This window comes from Lissotriton vulgaris, chromosome 1_2 (genome assembly GCF_964263255.1).
Source record: "Lissotriton vulgaris chromosome 1_2, aLisVul1.2, whole genome shotgun sequence".
NCBI classification, from domain to species: domain Eukaryota; kingdom Metazoa; phylum Chordata; class Amphibia; order Caudata; family Salamandridae; genus Lissotriton; species Lissotriton vulgaris.
The window spans coordinates 61,169,325-61,192,216 of record NC_141686.1 but is presented as its reverse complement, the minus strand read 5'-3'; positions in this window follow the sequence as shown (position 1 = coordinate 61,192,216).

Below are 22,892 nucleotides of genomic sequence, written 5' to 3'. Positions count from 1 at the left end.
TAGAGTAGTGAGTAGTGAGTGCAGAGTAGTGAGTAGTGAGTAGAGTAGTGAGTAGAGTAGTGAGTAGAGTAGTGGGTAGAGTGGTGAGTAGAGTAGTGGGTAGAGTAGTGGGTAGTGAGTGCAGAGTAGTGAGTAGAGTAGTGAGTAGAGTAGTGAGTAGAGTAGTGAGTAGAGTAGTGAGTAGTGAGTGCAGAGTAGTGAGTAGAGTAGTGAGTAGTGAGTGCAGAGTAGTGAGTAGTGAGTAGAGTAGTGAGTAGAGTAGTGGGTAGAGTAGTGAGTAGAGTAGTGAGTAGTGAGTGCAGAGTAGTGAGTAGAGTAGTGAGTAGAGTAGTGAGTAGAGTAGTGAGTAGAGTAGCGAGTAGAGTAGTGAGTAGAGTAGTGAGTGCAGAGTAGTGAGTAGAGTAGTGAGTAGTGAGTGCAGAGTAGTGAGTAGAGTAGTGAGTAGAGTAGTGAGTAGTGAGTAGAGTAGTGAGTAGAGTAGTGAGTAGTGAGTAGAGTAGTGAGTAGTGAGTGCAGAGTAGTGAGTAGTGAGTAGAGTAGTGAGTAGAGTAGTGGGTAGAGTAGTGAGTAGTGAGTGCAGAGTAGTGAGTAGAGTAGTGAGTAGAGTAGTGAGTAGAGTAGTGAGTAGAGTAGCGAGTAGAGTAGTGAGTAGAGTAGTGAGTAGAGTAGTGAGTGCAGAGTAGTGAGTAGAGTAGTGAGTAGTGAGTAGAGTAGTGAGTAGAGTAGTGAGTAGTGAGGTGAGGGCAGAGTAGTGAGTGCAGAGTAGTGAGTAGAGTAGTGAGTAGTGAGTAGAGTAGTGAGTAGTGAGTAGAGTAGTGAGTAGAGTAGTGAGTAGAGTAGTGAGTGCAGATTAGTGAGTAGTGAGTGCAGAGTAGTGAGTAGGGAGTAGTGAGTAGTGAGTAGAGTAGTGAGTAGTGAGTAGAGTAGTGAGTAGAGTAGTGAGTAGAGTAGTGAGTGCAGAGTAGTGAGTAGAGTAGTGAGTAGAGTAGTGAGTAGAGTAGTGAGTAGTGAGTAGTGAGTAAAGTAGTGAGTAGTGAGTAGTGAGTAGAGTAGTGAGTGCAGATTAGTGAGTAGTGAGTGCAGAGTAGTGAGTAGGGAGTAGTGAGTAGTGAGTAGAGTAGTGAGTATTGAGTGCAGAGTAGTGAGTAGTGAGTAGAGTAGTGAGTAGTGAGTAGAGTAGTGAGTAGAGTAGTGCAGAGTAGTGAGTAGAGTAGTGAGTAGAGTAGTGAGTAGAGTAGTGAGTAGTGAGTAGAGTAGTGAGTAGAGTAGTGAGTAGTGAGGGCAGAGTAGTGAGGGCAGAGTAGTGAGTGCAAAGTAGTGAGTAGAGTAGTGAGTAGTGAGTAGAGTAGTGAGTAGTGAGTAGTGAGTAGTGAGTAGTGAGTAGTGAGTAGTGAGTAGAGTAGTGAGTAGAGTAGTGAGTGCAGAGTAGTGACTAGTGATTGCAGAGTAGTGAGTAGTGAGTAGGGAGTAGTGAGTAGAGTAGTGAGTATTGAGTGCAGAGTAGTGAGTAGTGAGTAGAGTAGTGAATAGTGAGTAGAGTAGTGAGTAGTGAGTAGAGTAGTGAATAGTGAGTAGAGTAGTGAATAGTGAGTAGAGTAGTGAATAGTGAGTAGAGTAGTGAGTAGAGTAGTGAGTACAGAGTAGTGAGTAGAGTAGTGAGTAGAGTAGTGAGTAGTGAGTGCAGAGTAGTGAGTGCAGAGTAGTGAGTAGAGTAGTGAGTAGAGTAGTGAGTAGAGTAGTGAGTAGGACATCACAGGCAGCAGCTATGCAAGCTTCTTACACTCACAAGGAGACCACAGGCAGCTGAGGTGCAATCTTCTCCCACTCACAAGAACGACATCACGGGCAGCAGCAGTGCAAGCTTCTTACACTCACAAGGAGACCACAGGCAGCAGAGGTGCAAGCTTCTCACACTCACAAGAAGGACATCACAGGCAGTAACGGTGCAATATTCTCACACTCACAAGGAGATCACTGGCAGTACACACCACACGAACACACTCCATAACACATAGCAACAATACATTGGCATTTACAATGCCATTAGCTCAAACTCAAATAAATCCGAGCCCGATTGCATTTCTAATGCTTGTTTTATCTGGACCTATGTTAGGGCACACATAGCATTTTTAGCAGCTGAAATTCCATTTCTCCGTGTTTGTGGTTTTGCTCTTTGGTAAACCAGTTGTTTTGACATCTGAAGGTGGTATGGTATGGTGTGGTATGGTATGATATGCTAGGTATGGTATGGTATAGTGTGGTGTGGCGTGACATGCTGCGGTGTGCTGTGGAATAGTGTGATATAGTAAGATGTCTCAGTTCTCCTCTTCCCCATGCAAGCTTAGCAATTGGTAGGCACTAATGCAGAACAGGCTGCCATGCAGCGACTGCTGGTACAAATGAGTTTGTAGGCAGGAATCAGTGAAGGCCTTCATGTTCTAATAAAAAAAAGAGGATAGGGGGATGAGGGAGGCTGTCATCCATCATGATGCACCGCATCACCGTGCTTATACTGAGCAATGATATTTGGGGGGTGATTATGATGGCGGGCGGATTGCCACCAACCGCTCGGCAGTGGCGATCCGCCCGCCATCCCAACTTGATTCACCCTTCCCCATATTATTATAGCAGGGTGTATCGCGGCGGACGGAAAGTCCCTCTGCGGCTTTTTCGCCAGTCGGCGAACGTTGCGATTGCTGGCTGGGGCTGGGGCTGGGGAAGTGTGGCTCAGAGGTTAGAGGCGGCAGACCCGGAAGCTGAGATCGGCTCTGGACCAGGGTTCAATTACCTGCCTCGGCGGGTCTTGGGCTAAAAATTCCACGGACTCGATAATTCTCGCTCCGGTGCCTTCTCGACTCACAGGTTCACACTCTGCGACTCTGGGCAATAGCTTGCTTAATCTCCACAACGGCCCCTCACGGCGGGATGCCTGGCTTTCACCTTGTGGATACCCTGCCGGGGTTATCTCACAGGGGAATACCAGGACGGGTTCCCTAAGCAAGCGCCGGGAAACCCACTGCGGGTAGCTGTGCGCTATATAAGCTCAAATACATTTACATTTACTTGGCCACTGATATGGTGGCAGTACCTACCAGGCACCGCCATCCATATTAGGATGGGTGCGGTAACTGGCCTTTCCATGGCGGCGATGCTGCCATGGAAAGGCTGGTGGGGATTCACTCTAGGGGCCCATTACGGGCCCCTGGGGGGGGCTGCACTACCTATGGTACCCCCCCTACATTGCCATGCACAAGGTGGTAGGCAGTTGTTCATAGCAATGCACAACATGCCTTCACCACTGGGGCGGGTGCTCCTTACAGCAGCACCTGCTGCAATGTTGGAAATGCGGAATGCGACCGCCAGGGTGGCAGTCGCAACCTAATTAGTCGTGCAGGACAGCTGCACATCTGTCTCCTGGTCCCAGCACCCCCAGGATGGCGGGCATCCTAATGGGCCCCTTGTTGTGGCCAATTTAGGAGGCTGGAAGCACAGCCATTCTTCAGACATTAGTCAGACCATTTACCTGGCCACACAAAGACAGCGCCTGCCTGGCTATAGGCCATAAGCTATAATTGGAGTTGACAGAGGCTGGTCTGCCTGGTGAAATTTTACATTGCAGAACCCTTACTGCCCATATTATGTGCAGTATAATTTACTCAGGAGATGTTCACCCTCATATCAACCATCACTATCCTGACCTTCCATCTTCTTGGTGAATGTGCCTGCTCTGTGCAGATGAATGGTGACAAGAGTGCATGCAAGTAGGGAGAAATCAAACAAAATACAGCAACAGAGATCACAAGTGGACACTACTGTAGTGTATGAAAGGGAGACGTAACTTACAACTTATTGGGAAAATCGTGCTATAAAACATAAGAGAGAAATACATTATTTTACTGTTGTTTATTTTTTTTTATTATTTTCATTATCAAAAACGATGAAAAGATGGCAACAGAAATACTACTATATGTACTGATTTCCTTTCAAGTAGTATACAACACCTTTTGTTTTTAACATGGAAAAGCAAAATACCATGTAAAAAAGAATTAATCACAATATACTACATTCATTGTAACATCACACGAAAGTGGTACAAATGACAACAAAACGGTGTTAGGCGTCGACGTTTCGGTCCTTCTTCGGTTTATAAAATCCATAGGACCATCATCAGGACAAGTTGCACAAACATATCTACAAATAAATATAAAAATTAATATCTAACTCCTTGCATACCAGGTATCGTCTAATCACCCAAAGGGACAACAAAACCAAACACATGCACTCTACGTGTGACTAAAGAGTGTTCAAACAAGGACACCAAAACCCAAATACAAATAAATCCGTGCACTGTGATGGTCTGATAAATTACACAAATTTAAGAAGGTCTTACCAAAAACCTCCAGCCGGAGGTTGCAAGGCCTGAGAGAACATAAATGTCCAAATGTCTAAAAATATAAAGTGAAGACCGACGTAAGACTTGAATAGGAAACTAAATCAATTTATGTATAGTATTGAAGACATAAGGACTATACTTACAAAGAGGTTCACTTAATCAATCTGCTAATGTCATGAAAGTATATATTGGCCCTGTATGAATACATAAAAGTGAGCCCAACATCAATAACACTTTCTAGCTCCTATTTCCTTAACCAAAACCTGCCGACACCCATCGTGTGAAAAAAATGAAGTACTCACATCAAGAGTAAATCAAGGGCGTCTCAATCACCTGTAATCAAAGAAACCTATTAACAACTGACAACACGTTGGGCAGAACTACCCAAAAGTAATGTTATGCATCTTATAATCAGCATAGCTATAAACCATGGTGCTGTAACTTACTTAAGGGAAGACGGTGCTGAGTTCGACTTGAAAGTGGGAAGGCTGGCGGTAGGTGAGTTCCAACCTCCCACCAGTCTTCTCGCTTTCTATGATCATATTGCATCTTGCCATTTGTTTACAGTGTATATCAAGGATATCAAAATAGTTATAAATGTTAAATGAATTGGCTTCATGGATACACAACTGTGATATAAGGGTTTTCTTTCTATTGAAGATTTTAACAATATAAACTATTTATCATGATAACATACATTTTAATTAAACATTATTTTAAAAACAATTCTATCAAACAATAATATTGTCTAACATGTTTGATTTGTGCACATTGTTTTGTATACAATTACTGTTGTGTTGCCCAGAAATACTTTTTGTATTTTGTATACTTGCTCTAGCTCCTTTTTCCCACTGAGTACTAATTTTCCTATGTTAAGCAAGTACATTGTGCATGTAGGGGCCCCTTTCTCCCTAATTCACTCTTATAATGAGGGCCTTAATGTTTTTTTTAACTATGTATACATGTATGTTAGGTTATAAGCTTTGTTCACTGAATGTAAACTTAGGTTCTCAGTGTTGAAAGGACATAGCTAGGTTGATAGTCATATTCCACATTAAACCTGGACTCTCCTACTGTCCTGATGGAAATTCTACTTGATTCATTCTAGATCCTGTTAATGGTGTGTGGGCTTTTTGATATGTACTGAACTGCTATACCGAAAAGGCTGATTGCAGCATTACAGCGGTTTCTGTACCTATTGGTGTAAGAAATCACAGTGAGGTGGATAATGGATAAGTCTTTAATGGCCTGGTTTTCACAATACCATAATAAGTTAGCCGTTTTAGAGGCAAACAAAGTCTCCTCAAATTTATGCTGAGACTCATCTTTTGACAGTGATGGACAACCATTAGGCATTTTTTTCATTGGGCTGTTAGGTTACAAGGTAACAACAATTCAAATAGTGAGTTACAAGTGTTAAAGGAAAAACTAAAGATAAAAACTAGAGATCATTTATGAACTGGGCACCACAAAATTTAGTAAAGTGAGAAGTGTAGATCAAAAGATACAAAAATGAGTTAAAGTGATACTATTACTAGTAAACGTTGCCAACCATTAACATGGGAGTCAACTGGGCCATTTTATTTAGCCCTAGGGCCCAGGAGAAACTGAATGATGAGGAAAGGTGGTTGAGCGTTTAGTGTCGCTCAAGGATTTTACTCCCTCATCGTGAGCAAAAATCAGAGTGATGAGATTAGTTTGTAAATGTCTGAGCAGGATTTCACAGCTCGTGATACTCTTTGCAGGAGTTAGTAGTGAAAAAGAAAATCAGGAACAGAAATATTTCATGCTGTTTAGGATACAATTTGGCTCACAATGATTCATAAAATGTCGAAAGATCCCAATAGATCCTACACAGAGTCAATTCTCTCAGACTGCTTAGGAGGAGAAGATAAACAGGGTCCCACAGGCATGGATCTTAGTTGAAGGACTTCATGGTGGAAGGTTTTTAGACAATTGTTTATTTTCTTTGAGCAAGAAAAGACCTTTTCAGTCTGGTACAGTCACACATTTCTTGAATCGTGGCAGATCCTTCAAGTCTTTCATTAATTTGCTTAACTTAGTCAAAAATATTCTTTTTCAGACTTCTACTGCTTGACATAACTTGGGCAATAGTAAAAGTGGTTCACAAACAAAATATATTGAATTTTCCGGATCGAGTTCCACAGACGTGGTTCTGATAAATACAACTAATAGGCAATAAAACAGGCTTTGCAGAAAGATCCCAAACTCATCCATTCTGTGGGCAGGCCTGAACGCACAGAGCTCTTGGCTACAGGGGGGGTCATACAGGCTTCAAGCCCCCCTCCAATGACTATAAAGTACTACAAAGCTCTCCAGAACCACAAAGCTACCAAGCAGGCATAGAGGGGCCCGGGCACTTGCTGCAAACAGCAGGAAGACATGGTGCAGCAGACACAGGTGGGCCCCCAATGTGGAGTTTATTGGGACTAAATAGGGGAAAGCTCAAACAAGTTTGTTGCATTTGTACGTCAAATGGGTACCAATCAGACTTACATTAAACTGCATTTTTCCGACAGGACAACATTATAAAGTTTTGACAGAGTTGTTTTCATAGAGGCATCCATTGTTCACCTCTACTGCTTAGCAAGCATTATAGGGCGCCGGGCAAAGCAGTGCACTAGCCCTGCCTATGCAACCACTCACAGGGGAAAAAAGGTTTAATGGACAATTGGTGTTAAATTCAGGCCTGGTGGGGGCCCTATACTCTTGGGGCCCCCGGGCAACTGCCCAGTGTGACACTTCACAAAGGAGGGGAGAGGGTCGATCAATACACTCCACCACCCCGAACCCCCTATGAATCACGTATAAACACAAAGAGGGGTAGGAAGGAGAAACAAAGCCAAGTAAAGACAGTTAAGGGAAAAATAACAAATCTTGATAAAACTGCCCTCACTCACACATAATGTGTGTGACATGCTACATCAACGGGTCTGCTTACAATACGCCCCCGCGTAGCCACGCAGGGGGCGGAGCATAAGGAGGAGAACACTAAACACACGTCACAAAACACATAGGGAGAAACACAAAAGTGACTCACAATAATCACAGAGAAGAGTGTTACCCTTTTAAGACTGGGTGACAGATAGACAGAATAGTGCAGTAAGGAAGTGCTCATTAAAACTGGCTCGTGGACACTGTAGAAACCCTATATTGATAGGTTCCCGGCCAGGATTAAAAATAGGTGAGGGATGGACAGTGTTTAGGCAGGAAATTAAGATCCTAAAACAGTCCTCTTTTAAACTGCGGTGGTCAACATGTTTCGACCGTCTTTATGTGCCCTCTCTTTCATGGGTCACTGCGGTCTTCGTCAGGACAGTCAACCTGTCCCAGTCCTATCCCACCTCTTACCTCACTTAGGTATATTTAGAGGCAGCCCACGTGGAGGAACTTCCACCAACATGGATCAATATAACGAGTTTATTTTGTCATAAGGCTAGTACTGGTGTCAGGCGGGAGGGTTCCCAAAGAACACAACTGTTCCGTAGGAAAGACCGACACCTCTCGTGCCCGCTCACTCAGACGCCGCGAGGTAAGAGGTGGGCTATTCGTGCGCAAAGATGCTTGTATTTGCGAGACTGTGTGCTTATGTAACGGGCCCCCAGTATAGAACGCTCCAGAGGTGTTTCTTCCTCAGTGTCACAGAGGAGGTCCACGTAACCCAGTAGGATATGTTTTACCTGCTGATTCTGGGAATATTGACTCCTCATCAGATCAAACTGTGCCTGGAGTTCGGGAAACAGAAACATCTTGCACTCCTTCCAGACATCTCCCACTTTTGAGGTGCCCAGCAAGTCCCAATTTCTGTGGCTCTCAACCCACTTCATTCATGTCAGCAGCGGTGACTTCCATGTCAAGGTAGAAAGAACAATCCTCGACGGGCCCCCGACCCATATCTGCTATCTGGTCACCACGCCTACGTCCCTGAACAAGTTATCAGGGACCGTGCATGGGGTATGCTGCAGTATGTAGAAAGATTTGGGGTGATAAATGATCTTCTATAGGGCTGCGAGGCCGAGCTCATAGATGAGTTACCGCTTCCTTATATCTTTCTAGAATAAACTCCAGGTTTTCCTGGAAAGCATTTCCAATCATATAGTGGCGTAAATGCACATCAGTTGTCATATGACCCTCAAGTTGAGTTATCGCCTCGGAAATCTCCTCTTCTGTAATCTCAGCCTTGAGTGCCCTGCTGGCGTCCACCTCCAGCTGGGGAACTGGAAGATCATTTATCAAACTCACCATGCCCATCTGGTTGTCCTCGAGTTCTGAGCCACCCAGCTAATCTGCGAAGACCTGTACAATGTCTCCCGGGGTTTCAGACACAGACCCCGATTGGCGGTCATCCTATTTATCCACCTCTGACCCTCCTCTTTTCTGGCCAGCCAGGCCAGCAGTTTTCCTGTCTTGTTTACCAGTTCGTAAATCCTGTTCTATTTTTGTCTGTAGAGCATCCTTGCCTCCTGATGGGCCAGGACCCTGTATTGCTCCTTTAATGTCTCAAATACATGCGCCTGTTCCCTAGTCGGGTGTGTGACATATTTGGCCTCAACCTGTACTAACTGATGTTCCGATTCCCTGCATGCTTTCTCTCACTCCTGCCTTTTCCCTGTGGCGTGAGGTATCAGGGCCCCCCTCAGTACAGTCTTGGATGCCTCCCAGACATTTGTGTTGGAGTTCACCGGACCAAAGTTTTCCTCAAAATAGTGGTCGGTGGCCTGCATCATCATTCCATGCGTGGTCCTGTCTGTCGACCCCCAGGGGTCCAGTCTCCACCCCCTGTCCAATTGGAGTGACCGTGTCTGGAGTGTCGTCACTACGGGGGAATGGTCTGATAAACCCTAAGCAGGTATTCTGTGTCCTCAAATCTCAAATCTGATGGTGCAGTACGAACCGATAATCCAACCTGGACAATAACTGCATGGAACTTGAGGCATACGAGTACTGTCTTGTCTGAGGATTGTATGTCCTCCACTGGTCTACCAGGTTGGTCACATCCAAGATGTTTCCCTGGCGTATATCCGGCCTCTGGGGGATCCCAGAACAGGTAAGTCAGTCAAGGTCTCCTTGAAGTGTTTAATTGAGATCCCCCACCAGCAACAGGGTATCAGGGGTGTCCTTTCTCCAGTTGCCAGGCTTCACTAGCCTCTCCATCTAAAAGCCCTGGAAAAAGTACCAGGACGCCACCACCAAACCTATGCCATTCCAGTTGCCGCTCATTGCAGCGTAGCAACCCTGCGAGCCCACCCAGGTACTGGTAACCTGCAGAGCCATAGTTTTCCATATCAGAATACCCACCCCCTACTTCCCCGAGAGAAGCTAGCATGGGTAAAACCTGTATCGCCCCTGGGTGAGAAAGCCACAGTTATTTCCCACCAGACGTGCCAGTTAAAGAAGAGTCATATGGGATCATGCCTAACCAAGTATTTGGTCATTATTCACCTGTTCAGTTTTCTCTTCAGGCCATTTACATTTGCAAGGCAATATTTTTAGACATCTGACACAGTTACCATGTGTCAGGTGATCTGCTATGCCCAGTCTTTGGGTACCGCCCTGCACTTTGTACTCAATAGACTTGGTGATGGATAAATTTCATTCCGTGCTGCAAACTACCTCAAACTCCCTTTTAACTCCCCCCTTCATGCATCTTGCACCCCCAACTTAGAACAGTGCTTCCCCAAACTGCTGTGGTGTTTGTCAACCCTTCACTGTAAACACATGACTCTTGGTACAATATCAACACTAAAAAGGAGTAAGGTGGTGGCTAGGCTAGGCCTACGGAACCGTTTGAAGGCCTCCAAACGTAGCCCCATGTTGACCCCTTCCTGGTGGCAGGTCCGGCTGGTCCATTACAGGTTCTGTGTTGTGCTCCTTGTCATTGGCATAACTGTAGAAGGCAGGCATGCCTCTTCTGAACCTCCCTGGAATGTCGATCCATCCTGTGTGTCCTCCGACTCCATCTTCAGACACTCCCACCTGTTGGCCATCACCAGGGTCTCTCTTTGCTGTAGGTTTGCCACCACTTTGGCCAACGAGAGGCGCTTGTGCGAAATATGGTGCAGACGAGGTACCTGCCAGCCCCTGTCTTTCGCCCCCTGCCCCACCGTCCAGCAGTGGGTAACCACCAGTTTCTAGCCAGGCCCATGTGTCTGCCACTGTTATAAAAATAGTGAGAACTTCCCTGTTCTATGATCCTGAGATTTGTCGGGATGAAGGGCATGTATTTAAGATTTAGTTGTCTCCGGTATTTTTCGCCACCAAGTAAGGATTCCTGTTGCTCCTGTACTGCAGTGGTAGAGTTGGGATATATGTTCACACTCCCTCCCTCAAGAGGTCATGGACTGTGGGTTTTTGCTACTTGTAGGATGCTTTTTCTGTCCCGGAAGTTCAGTAGCCGGGTCACAATCGCCCTTGATGGTACCGCAGGCAATGGTGGATGGCTATTTCACTGTAAACTATTTTGATGTTTTACCTTTCAGCACCCCCAAGGGCAGCCACTCCCCAAGACACAGCTCCACACTGGGATCTTCTGCTTTTTATGGGACCCTCAGCAAGTGCACGTTTTTGTGGCAGGAGCTCACCTTGGCATCGTCCACTCTGCTCTCCAGGTTGGCCACTGTCTTTTCTAACCCCATGACACAGGCTCCCTTCTCGGTTACCACTGGTATCAGATGGACAAGAGCGGATTTCATTTTTGCCACCCTGTCCACCAGCTTGGGGTGATTGGTCCTCAGGAGTCCCACTTCCTAGGTCATATATCGATCTTGTGCTCCGGAGTTGTTTTGGTTTCTTGTATGACCACCAAGATCGTTGCTGTGGGGGGCCTCAGGTCTAGATCCATGCCTTCCCTCATGGGGCCTCTGTCTCTGCCTCCACACAACCCAGGATCCTCCAGCCAAGGCGGTTGGTAGTTTTGGTACTCATAATTTGAGGCTTCCCCCGTCCCTGGGCCACCAGCCAAGTCGTCTCCCCTGTGTCGCGGACCCAGATACTCCTGACGCCCATCAAGGTGGTGGAGGGGTTGTTGGGGCTGTCACCCCTGGGTTCAGTAATCGCTCCTCCACTCTGCCCTAATCGCGCACCACAGCTGCATTCTGTGGTACAAGCGCCCCTCACCCTCACTTCTCTGGGTCCTCACCCCTGGGCGATATTGATCCCTGGCCTTGCCCTGACACTCTAGTCGCCTTCTATCTTAAGGTATGTTGGGGGAAGCATGTCTCCCTGGGCCCTTTCCTTTCCTCCAGCTCAGGTGCCGGGTGGGTGCGCCCTCTTGCGCTGGCCGTGGTGCCTTTCGTGCTGATTTTACAGCACAGGACAAACTCCTGGCACTGAAAATCAGTAACAGCAGTGCGACTTATCACACTCCTCAGCCTGCGAAACTCCAGGGAGTACAGAAACGTTTTTTTTTTACCTTCGCATAGTTCCGTGTCCGTGAACTCTGCCCAGGACTACGTATAACCTGATCATTACTTATCACTGGTTGGCTTCATCCTCACTGTCATTTGCTTACTTCTCTTTGGTCAGCGTGTCCCAGCTTCATTTCCTATTCTTGTGTTTGGCCTTCAGCAGAAGCATTGCCCAAGTACTTGGGTCTTTCCACTCGCACTTTCAGAGTTTCTTTTTTCTTTTTAGTTGAAGCTCTCCATGAGAGTTCATGTTCTTACAAGTTATCTACCTCATGTGCTTTTCTTCTGCCCACATATGTTGCTTTCTATTACCCATGCACTTTTGTCTCCCTCCTTCCCTACTGTTGTTGCTTGACCCCTTCCACCCTCAGTGTTTTTGCTTGTCTACACCTGCCCTCTCCTACTCTCTGTGTTGTTGCTTGTCCTCTCTTACTCCATCCTGCTGTCCTTCTGTTCTCTGCCCGCTATGCAAAAAAAAGCAATAGGACACCGCCAACGTGGGCTGCAAAGTAGCTCTTTTCTATTTTAAACTTTGACTGCCTAAATTGTGGTCCACTGCTAAAGAAGATGAGATGGAAAAGACTACTGTAGTATTCCTGGCATCTATAATAGGTTAGAGTGAGCCACACATCTGACATAGCAACTGACTCTGTCCCACAGCACTAGCGGGCAGAGTCAAACGCGGCCACCTTATATGGAACTCACTCCAAAACAGCCCCGCCAGCATTTCAGAGGAACCAGCTTGCCAGAAATCATTTCCATTTCTTTTTTCACTCAGCTTTCCTAGAGAGCCAGAGATTATGCAAGAAAGTTCAGTGGCAGCAGCTGCAATCTGTGGTTAACTCAACAATGAAATGTTGAAATTTTTGCAACACAGCAGTTCATCCTTCTGATGTCGATATTATAGGTCCCAATGCATAGGGCTGTAGCATCTGTGATTGAGGACTAGTAAGCCACGTCTATTTTGAGGGAGCAGTTGTATCTTGTGTGCATGTTTATTTTCTTTGTTAAATCCAGACAGTGCGATGCATAAGTGCTGGTGTTTCTAACACTGGTTGCTAAACAGCATGGCTGAAAGTGAGTAAAAAATAAAATGCTAAGATACAGTCTGCACTGGCTTCATCATAGCACTCTTTTTTTTAACCTTGTCAATGTTTTGATTCATGTTGTACAACAGTGCAGCATGGGTTCAAGTTTAAAAAAGCGACATGCCACGCTGCTGTACAACATGGCTAAAAAACATTGATAATGCCAATAGCTCCGGTAGACTAGACCTATTTGCTTTGCCAAGGATGTATTTTTTAGGCCACGCTACTCAGCACCCACGCTGTTGTACAACATGGCTCATCACTGACATACGAAACACAAAGAAAAGGTCCCAGAGGTGAGTTTTAAGACCCTGCCTGTTAAGCCCCCTGAACAGAATTGACACCAACCTTGATTAACAGTGAGTCTAAACGAACAATGTACCCGAATATACTAGTAAAACAACAGGGAGTAGTTTTGACAAAAACGAGTTCCCATCAGTCCTTCATCGAGACCGCCCTTCATCATCTGGGATCTCTTGTACAAATATATGTATATCACATACAGGAGTCAAACACCTGTGCTGGCAGATGGTACACCATGCACAGAAGCAACCACAGTATTGATGCCGATGTGAAAATAATGACGTGTCTAGTGGAGAACTGAAACGCAGTGCTTAGAAAAAAGTGCATTGTGAAAAGAAAGAGAAGAAGGCTCTAAAATTAGGTCGTGATCAGGAAAAACTCTATTTAATATACCATCACACTCCTAAATTAATAAAAACAGTGCAAGTTAGTGGTATAACAAATGGCCACTAAAAAAATGTAAGGTCGACATGTTTCTGCAGACAGACGGAGTCCAGAGATCTCCTGCTGCTTCCTCAGGACCATTAGTGCTACTGCTAAATTTGAAAACAAACATAAACCATATCACCTGAAAAGTGTATGTATGATCATCTTCTCATCCTAAAGATAGGAGGAAAAAGTATATATAAGGGTACAATGTCGAAAAATGCAAAAATTACATAACATGCTCAATGTGCCATCATTATAGTTATGTAGTATGTGCTAGTCATGACTGATTACTTGACCAACAACAAGACCGTCAAAGTCGGTCACAAATCACTATTTAGTAAATTTGTAAGTTTAAATTCACTCACCCACTTGATGGGAAGGAACAACTCCACCTCACCTGGCACGAGCTCAGGTAGTGGATGCACCGCACTATGGAAAAAACGACAAATAAATAGATGTATCTACACCTATAAACAATCCTAGTCTGACCAGTCTCAACATGCGCCACACCTGGCGCCACATGCCCGCAAATGTCAGGAGACTTCACCTGATTTTATTAACTGCCTAAGGGGCAGTATTGCCAATTGTTTCGGACTTATTGACTCAGACGCCACTCAATATCAGACCCACAAGGCTCACACACTAGCCGATCAATGGCCGATCACGAGACATACAAATATCCCGATTCTCGGGGGTTCTAAATAGAGCTCACCTCTCCGTCGGTGCACCGGTCGTCCCTCTAAGCTCTCTCGTAGGGAGGAACCGACTCGGTGCACCGGAGGGACATATATGCCTGTCTTGCTTCCGCCTCGCGCGTCGGGCGTGTCCAGACGTGCCCGGCGCGTGATGACGTCAGACGCGCCATTGCTGGCAGGCGCGTAATTGCTGTAGGGAAATGTAGTTTTTACTGGGCATAATATCCCGTATTGGCGGTTTAAGACCCCGAAGGGGGATGTAAATATACATAGTGGATCAATTGTCCTTAATTGTAAAATTAGTGACAATTAAAACGCTCGAATTAATATATTGAACAGTATTTTTCATAATTATAACAGGAGCAGTCTATGTTTGGATTAGTATGACCAACATGGAAATGTCCGAAGGGGCTAAGATTAAGCCAAGTTCTTACTCCTACACTGAGCTTAAAATGGATAATTCTGACGTTATCAAATATTAACATTCAGTCACTTGTTGCATACACATTCGTGTGATGTCTGAGGGACAGAATTGGAGAATGCAATATTGTAAGATAACTAGCGTTTAAAGGGACATCCATGGGATTTCTTCATTCAACCCACACGTATCACTCCGAAGTCTGTAGACCCATTTTTGTTCACATTTAAACAGGAATTTCGAGGTGTCAGTTACAGAGGGAGGAATCCATGGTTGGTCTAGTACCGTCCAGGAGATGTCTGAAGGTTGGTGACCCACTTGCAAAAAGTGATTCGTCAATTTGGTGGCTTGTTTGCAGCAACGAATCGAACTTTTATGCTCAGAGATTCTTAGCTTAATTTTTCTGGTGGTCATCCCCACGTAGTTCAATTTGCAGGGGCATGTTATCAAATAGATCAGGTTCGAGCTGTTACAATTAGTGAACCGTCTGAGTTGCCAGGGTCTGTTGGTACCTATGTCTATGGTGAGTGTTTTGGTCGTTTGGGGACAAGCCGCACAGCTACCGCAAGGATGGTGTCCAATAACTGCGGGCAAGTCCCATAGAGTACCAACCGCACGTGGGATCAAGGTTTTAGGTCTGGTATGGACCAGCTGATCTCTCAAGCTTTGGCCTCTCTTAAAGGCAAACAGGGGAGCAGGTATTGAATCAGTACCTGTGTTGAGAATCTTCCAATGTTTTTTAACAATTTTTTTAACTTTATTGGAGAGCGTGCTGTAAGTATTAACACAGGTAATTCTCTCTTGTTGAGTTTTCTGAGGTGCCGGTTCTAACAGACATTCCCTGTTGTTATTAGCAGCCCGTTTCTTAGACTGCTTGATAAGACGTTTAGGATATTTTTTGTCTTGTAGATTGCTTTCCAGGGCTTGGGAATGTGTTTCGAAGGCCATTTTAGTGGAACAGTTCCTCTGGATCCAGAGGAACTGCCCAAACGGTAGGTTATCCCTTAATGCTTTAGGATGGAAACTGTCATAGCTTAGCAAGGAATTCCTCGCCATCGGTTTCCGGTACAGCTCAGACTCATATTGGAAGAAATTGCGGAAGGATGGATTACCCAAAAGGAATCCCAATACCTGTGCACTGTCAATCCCAAAATGCCATATTTTTATACGCTTCCAAAAGTACATAAGACACAACGCCCCCCACCCGGTAGACCCATTATATCGGGGATTGGTTCATTGTTGGAACCTTTATCTACATTTGTAGATGTTTTCTTGCAGCCAATAGTGCGGAAGATGCCCACTTTCCTAAAGGACACGAAGGATGTCCTAAGGATTTTGCCTGAAATTGAGTTTAATGACGATCTTGACCTTTTGGTGTCTTTTGATGTGGAGAGTTTATATACCTCAATTCCACAAACCGAGACATTAGAGGCCATTGAAGCCCTTCTGACTAACAGAGATCTTAACTCGATCACCCCGGTCAGTTTTATTATGACTTTGGCGACGATCGCCATGACTGAGAATTTCTTCCAATATGAGGAATCGATCTACTTACAGGTTAGCGGGACGAGCATGGGAAGTGTTTTTGCTCCTAGTCTCGCTAACCTGTATGTTCATACCTTCGAACAAACACACGTACTCGCAGACACTAATCCTCATCTTCAGTGTCTGCGAGTATGGAGAAGGTATATTTCTATTTTCTATTTAGGGGGTTTTATAGAGCGCATGGTGACGCACAACGGCGTGTCCCTGCGCTAAGGAGCTAATACCTGCCAGAACTTACAAATACAGAAAAACTACTGTGTGAATAGAGCAGTCTTCAGCTTGGCTCTAAAGATTGTTTCTGAAGGTTCTAATCGCAGCGCCATAGGTAACTTGTTCCATCTGGATGCTGCGAGGTGCCTAAAAGATCTTCCACCCATCCGGGCTCTGGACACCTTAGGAATTGCCAGAAGTCCTGAGCCGGAAGATCTCAGAGAGCGAGACGGCTCATAGGGTGTCAGCAATCCTTTCAAAGGGAGCGGAGCTCTCCCGTTGATAATCCGGTGGCACGTGCACAGGGCTTTGAATTCCACCCTGCTACGGATCGGGAGCCAGTGCAGAGACCGGAGGGCCGCTGTGGAGCCTGCTCTTCTGGGTAGTCTAAGCACTAGTCTGGCCGCGGCATTCTGGAGAACCTGAAGACGGCTCAAATTCTTCTCCAGAGTTCCCAAGTAAAGGAGATTGCCGTAATCCATCTTAGACGTGACTAGTGCATGCACCAGGGTTTGGCGGGCTCTGATAGGTAAGAATTTTAATACCTTCCTGAGACTTTTGAGGGTCCCAAAGCAGGAACCAACCACCTGATTGATCTGGGGACCAAAGGTGAGGTCAGAATCAAACCAAATGCCCAAGTTCTTTGCTTTCTGGCAAGGGGTGGGTGCTGGGCCCAAGCACGACGGCCACCACGCCGACGTCCACGCCGATTGGCCTCCCCCCACCACCAGTACCTCGGTCTTGCCTCCGTTGAGCTTGAGGCAATTGGCGGACATCCAGGCCGCAAGGTCTTGCATGCAAGCTCTGAAGATGTCCGCCGAGGGACCGGGCGCGCGTGATAGGGAGATGACCAACTGCGTGTCGTCGGCATATGACACCATTTGGAGGCTGTAGCTTTCTACCAAGGAAGCAATCGGGGCAACATAAAGATTAAAAAGAGTTGGGCTCAGGGACGAGCCCTGCGGCACCCCTTGATCCAATGAGATGCGCTCCGAATAATGATCGCCCTGCCTTACTTGGAAGCCTCGGCCAGCAAGAAATGAGTGAATCCATTTTAGTGCTGCCCCTCTCACCCCACCTTTGCTCAGACACTGTAGCAAGATGGAGTGTGCTACAGTGTCGAACGCCGCACTGAGGTCCAGGAGGATTAAGGCCATGGTTTGTCCCTCATCAGCGCCTTGCCTAAGGGTTTCGGTCGCCCTGAGGAGGGCAGACTCCGTAGAGTGACGCGGCCGGAACCCGAATTGCGTAGGGTGAAGGAGGTTGCTGTCTTCCACGAATTTCATTAGCTGCTTGTTTACCACCTTCTCCGCTACCTTAGAAAAGTAAGGCAGCAAGGAGATGGGGCGAAGATTATCTAACTTCTCAAAGCTAATGTTGGGCTTCTTACGTAGGGGGAGCACCACAGCCTGTTTCCAGTCCTCTGGTATGGAGCTGGATAAAAAAGAGATGTCTAACAAGTGTCTAATATAGGGTTCTAGTGTTTCCAGACTGTCTCCCAACCTTTTTGGGGAGGCGGGATCCCGAGGGGAGCCAGATTTAACAGATCTGCAAATTTTAACTAAATCCACCGGTGTAGGGGTGGTGAAATTAAGTAGCAGATTTTGATCGGCTTCATCACTCAATAAGTCTGCTGACATTTCCGCTGCAGGAGGTGTATGGGGAAAAGCAGAGTAAATCTTGGACACTTTGTCTCCAAAGTAGTTCGCAATGCGATTGCATGCTGCTACTGAGTGGTCTTCCTCTAAAGTAGAGGTTTTTGGGGTAGCCAAAGTTTTGTATATGCTGAACAGTTCCCTAGACGAGTTTTCTGCCTCGTGGATTCTGTCAGCATAGTATGTAGTCTTCTCTATCCTGATCTTATTGTGATAGGCGCGTCTCTTCGCAAGATAGACTTCTTTCATCCGGTCGTCGTATGCCACTCTCCACTGCCTTTCTGCACGTTTGCAGTCCCTTTTGGCGCAGCGCAACGCCTCGCCAAACCAGGGAGCCGTTCTTTGTCTCTGGGCCCCTTTGGTAGGACGTCCCAGCGGGGCTGTGCAGTCCAGAGCAGCAGTAATACGGTCATTGAGCAACCTATTCGCTGTGTTCACATCATTGCCTCCTGGGGGACCTTCCGCAGTGAGGGCCGTATTAAACTTTTGCAGGGAGAATCTTGCCCACCTGCGCCGAGGATAATTGAGTGGGGTGAGGGCGTTGGCTTTGTATTTAGGCAGGAAGATGGCAAATGGGACCAAGAAATGGTCTTTCCAAGGCAGGGGCACTGGGGGATCAACTGAGACATCCTCCCAGTTAGCAAATATTGGGTCAAGCAAGTGCCCACGATTGTGTGTAGGAAGCAGCCCTTTTAGTTCCAGCTGTAAGGCGTGAAGTTCATCCCGGAACTCCACCGCTCCTTTATCAGACGGGTCGTCAAGGTGTGTGTTTAAGTCTCCTAACAGTAGGAACTTATCCCTCCTGATCGCTGACTCAGTAACACACTCTAAAAGGTTGCCTTTGAATCTGGACATTGGTCCTGGAGGGCGGTAAACTAGCAGACCCTTGATCGTCGTGCTCCCATCAATGTTTATGCTAAAGACGCCTGCCTCGCAACCTGCCAAATTGACTCGATCAAGTTTACAGACCCATTGCTGTTTAAAGGCGATCGCAATTCCCCCTCCTCTGCCTAGAGGAGGGGGAATTGACGACATCTTGGTCATATGGCGTGGAACTGAAGATGAACTGCGCCATTTTCATACCTGGTTGAATGAAAGAAACCCCTTTTTGAAATTCACCATTGAGTTTGACAAACGTCAATTACCATTTTTGGATCTGTTAATCTCTGCCTCAGGAGGGGGTCTACAGTCTGAGCTGTACCGGAAACCGATGGCGAGGAATTCCTTGCTAAGCTATGAAAGTTTCCATCCTAAAGCATTAAGGGATAACCTACCGTTTGGGCAGTTCCTCCGGATCCAGAGGAACTGTTCCACTAAAATGGCCTTCGAAACACATTCCCAAGCCCTGGAAAGCAATCTACAAGACAAAAAATATCCTAAACGTCTTATCAAGCAGTCTAAGAAACGGGCTGCTAATAACAACAGGGAATGTCTGTTAGAACCGGCACCTCAGAAAACTCAACAAGAGAGAATTACCTGTGTTAATACTTACAGCACGCTCTCCAATAAAGTTCAAAAAATTGTTAAAAAACATTGGAAGATTCTCAACACAGGTACTGATTCAATACCTGCTCCCCTGTTTGCCTTTAAGAGAGGCCAAAGCTTGAGAGATCAGCTGGTCCATACCAGACCTAAAACCTTGATCCCACGTGCGGTTGGTACTCTATGGGACTTGCCCGCAGTTATTGGACACCATCCTTGCGGTAGCTGTGCGGCTTGTCCCCAAACGACCAAAACACTCACCATAGACATAGGTACCAACAGACCCTGGCAACTCAGACGGTTCACTAATTGTAACAGCTCGAACCTGATCTATTTGATAACATGCCCCTGCAAATTGAACTACGTGGGGATGACCACCAGAAAAATTAAGCTAAGAATCTCTGAGCATAAAAGTTCGATTCGTTGCTGCAAACAAGCCACCAAATTGACGAATCACTTTTTGCAAGTGGGTCACCAACCTTCAGACATCTCCTGGACGGTACTAGACCAACCATGGATTCCTCCCTCTGTAACTGACACCTCGAAATTCCTGTTTAAATGTGAACAAAAATGGGTCTACAGACTTCGGAGTGATACGTGTGGGTTGAATGAAGAAATCCCATGGATGTCCCTTTAAACGCTAGTTATCTTACAATATTGCATTCTCCAATTCTGTCCCTCAGACATCACACGAATGTGTATGCAACAAGTGACTGAATGTTAATATTTGATAACGTCAGAATTATCCATTTTAAGCTCAGTGTAGGAGTAAGAACTTGGCTTAATCTTAGCCCCTTCGGACATTTCCATGTTGGTCATACTAATCCAAACATGGACTGCTCCTGTTATAATTATGAAAAATACTGTTCAATATATTAATTCGAGCGTTTTAATTGTCACTAATTTTACAATTAAGGACAATTGACCCACTATGTATATTTACATCCCCCTTCGGGGTCTCGAACCGCCAATACGGGATATTATGCCCAGTAAAAACTACATTTCCCTACAGCAATTACGCGCCTGCCAGCAATGGCGCGTCTGACGTCATCACGCGCCGGGCACGTCTGGACACGCCCGACGCGCGAGGCGGAAGCAAGACAGGCATATATGTCCCTCCGGTGCACCGAGTCAGTTCCTCCCTACGAGAGAGCTTAGAGGGACGACCGGTGCACCGACGGAGAGGTGAGCTCTATTTAGAACCCCCGAGAATCGGGATATTTGTATGTCTCGTGATCGGCCATTGATCGGCTAGTGTGTGAGCCTTGTGGGTCTGATATTGAGTGGCGTCTGAGTCAATAAGTCCGAAACAATTGGCAATACTGCCCCTTAGGCAGTTAATAAAATCAGGTGAAGTCTCCTGACATTTGCGGGCATGTGGCGCCAGGTGTGGCGCATGTTGAGACTGGTCAGACTAGGATTGTTTATAGGTGTAGATACATCTATTTATTTGTCGTTTTTTCCATAGTGCGGTGCATCCACTACCTGAGCTCGTGCCAGGTGAGGTGGAGTTGTTCCTTCCCATCAAGTGGGTGAGTGAATTTAAACTTACAAATTTACTAAATAGTGATTTGTGACCGACTTTGACGGTCTTGTTGTTGGTCAAGTAATCAGTCATGACTAGCACATACTACATAACTATAATGATGGCACATTGAGCACGTTATGTAATTTTTGCATTTTTCGACATTGTACCCTTATATATACTTTTTCCTCCTATCTTTAGGATGAGAAGATGATCATACATACACTTTTCAGGTGATATGGTTTATGTTTGTTTTCAAATTTAGCAGTAGCACTAATGGTCCTGAGGAAGCAGCAGGAGATCTCTGGACTCCGTCTGTCTGCAGAAACATGTCGACCTTACATTTTTTTAGTGGCCATTTGTTATACCACTAACTTGCACTGTTTTTATTAATTTAGGAGTGTGATGGTATATTAAATAGAGTTTTTCCTGATCACGACCTAATTTTAGAGCCTTCTTCTCTTTCTTTTCACAATACACTTTTTTCTAAGCACTGCTATTCAGTTCTCCACTAGACACGTCATTATTTTCACATCGGCATCAATACTGTGGTTGCTTCTGTGCATGGTGTACCATCTGCCAGCACAGGTGTTTGACTCCTGTATGTGATATACATATATTTGTACAAGAGATCCCAGATGATGAAGGGCGGTCTCGATGAAGGACTGATGGGAACTCGTTTTTGTCAAAACTACTCCCTGTTGTTTTACTAGTATATTTGGGTACATTGTTCGTTTAGACTCACTGTTAATCAAGGTTGGTGTCATCACTGACATAGCCAGACTTGTAGGTGAGTCCTATAGGCTTTGACTCTGACAGTCCCCAGATTCAGATTGGCCACTAAAGGAGAAAAGTCCCTGGCCGTTCTAGGTACCAAGGCCTGGAATAAACTCCCTCAAAGCCTGCGGCAAATTCCCACTGAGAGCGAATTCAGGAAAGCCCTGAAGACCTGGATTTTTAATTTACCAGATACGGTTAGCAAACTGCTAGTCTAGGCTCTAAATGACACTCAGGTAATATGATGTGAGTAGTTTTTCCGGCCCACCATCTAGGCTACGGACTACAGCGCCAAGATGCTCCTTGGAGCGATAGATTGCGCTTTACAAAAGCTGTTTTACATTTACATTACATTTACATTTACATTTTGTTAATCAAGCTTGCATAGAACGGTAGATCTGCTGGTTATCGAGTCGTATTATTACTATGTTTGCAAAGGATGGGGCCACACTGCTAGAAGGCATCCTAAGGCGTTTGATCCAGCGCTGCTCCAAACCAAACCAAACCTCCAAACTATCACTATATATTCTAGGAGCTATCACACTTTACTTATCGGTGGGGCCCATAACACCGCAAGTCATTCATTCACACAAATCAACCTGCTCCAAAGATCAGTGAAAACCAGAGGAAGAGACGCTGGATTTAGCGGAGTGTCTTACTTCATCTATTTTACTCTAAATTTTATACACTATATACATCTGCAATTTATTCGATCTTGCCATGGTTTTACTTTTAAGAAACATTAAAACACCCCACAATTTGGTCAATAGATCAGCCAGTAAAAGTTAACTAATGGACAACAAGACCAGGTTAATTCTCCATTTATTTAATTTGTATTTGATGATTTAATCTCCTAGCGTGACCTTATTTTATTTAACCTTAATTCAAAACCCCTTAACCATTTTAAATTCACCTAAAGAAAAAGAAGATTAAATTCAAACAGTT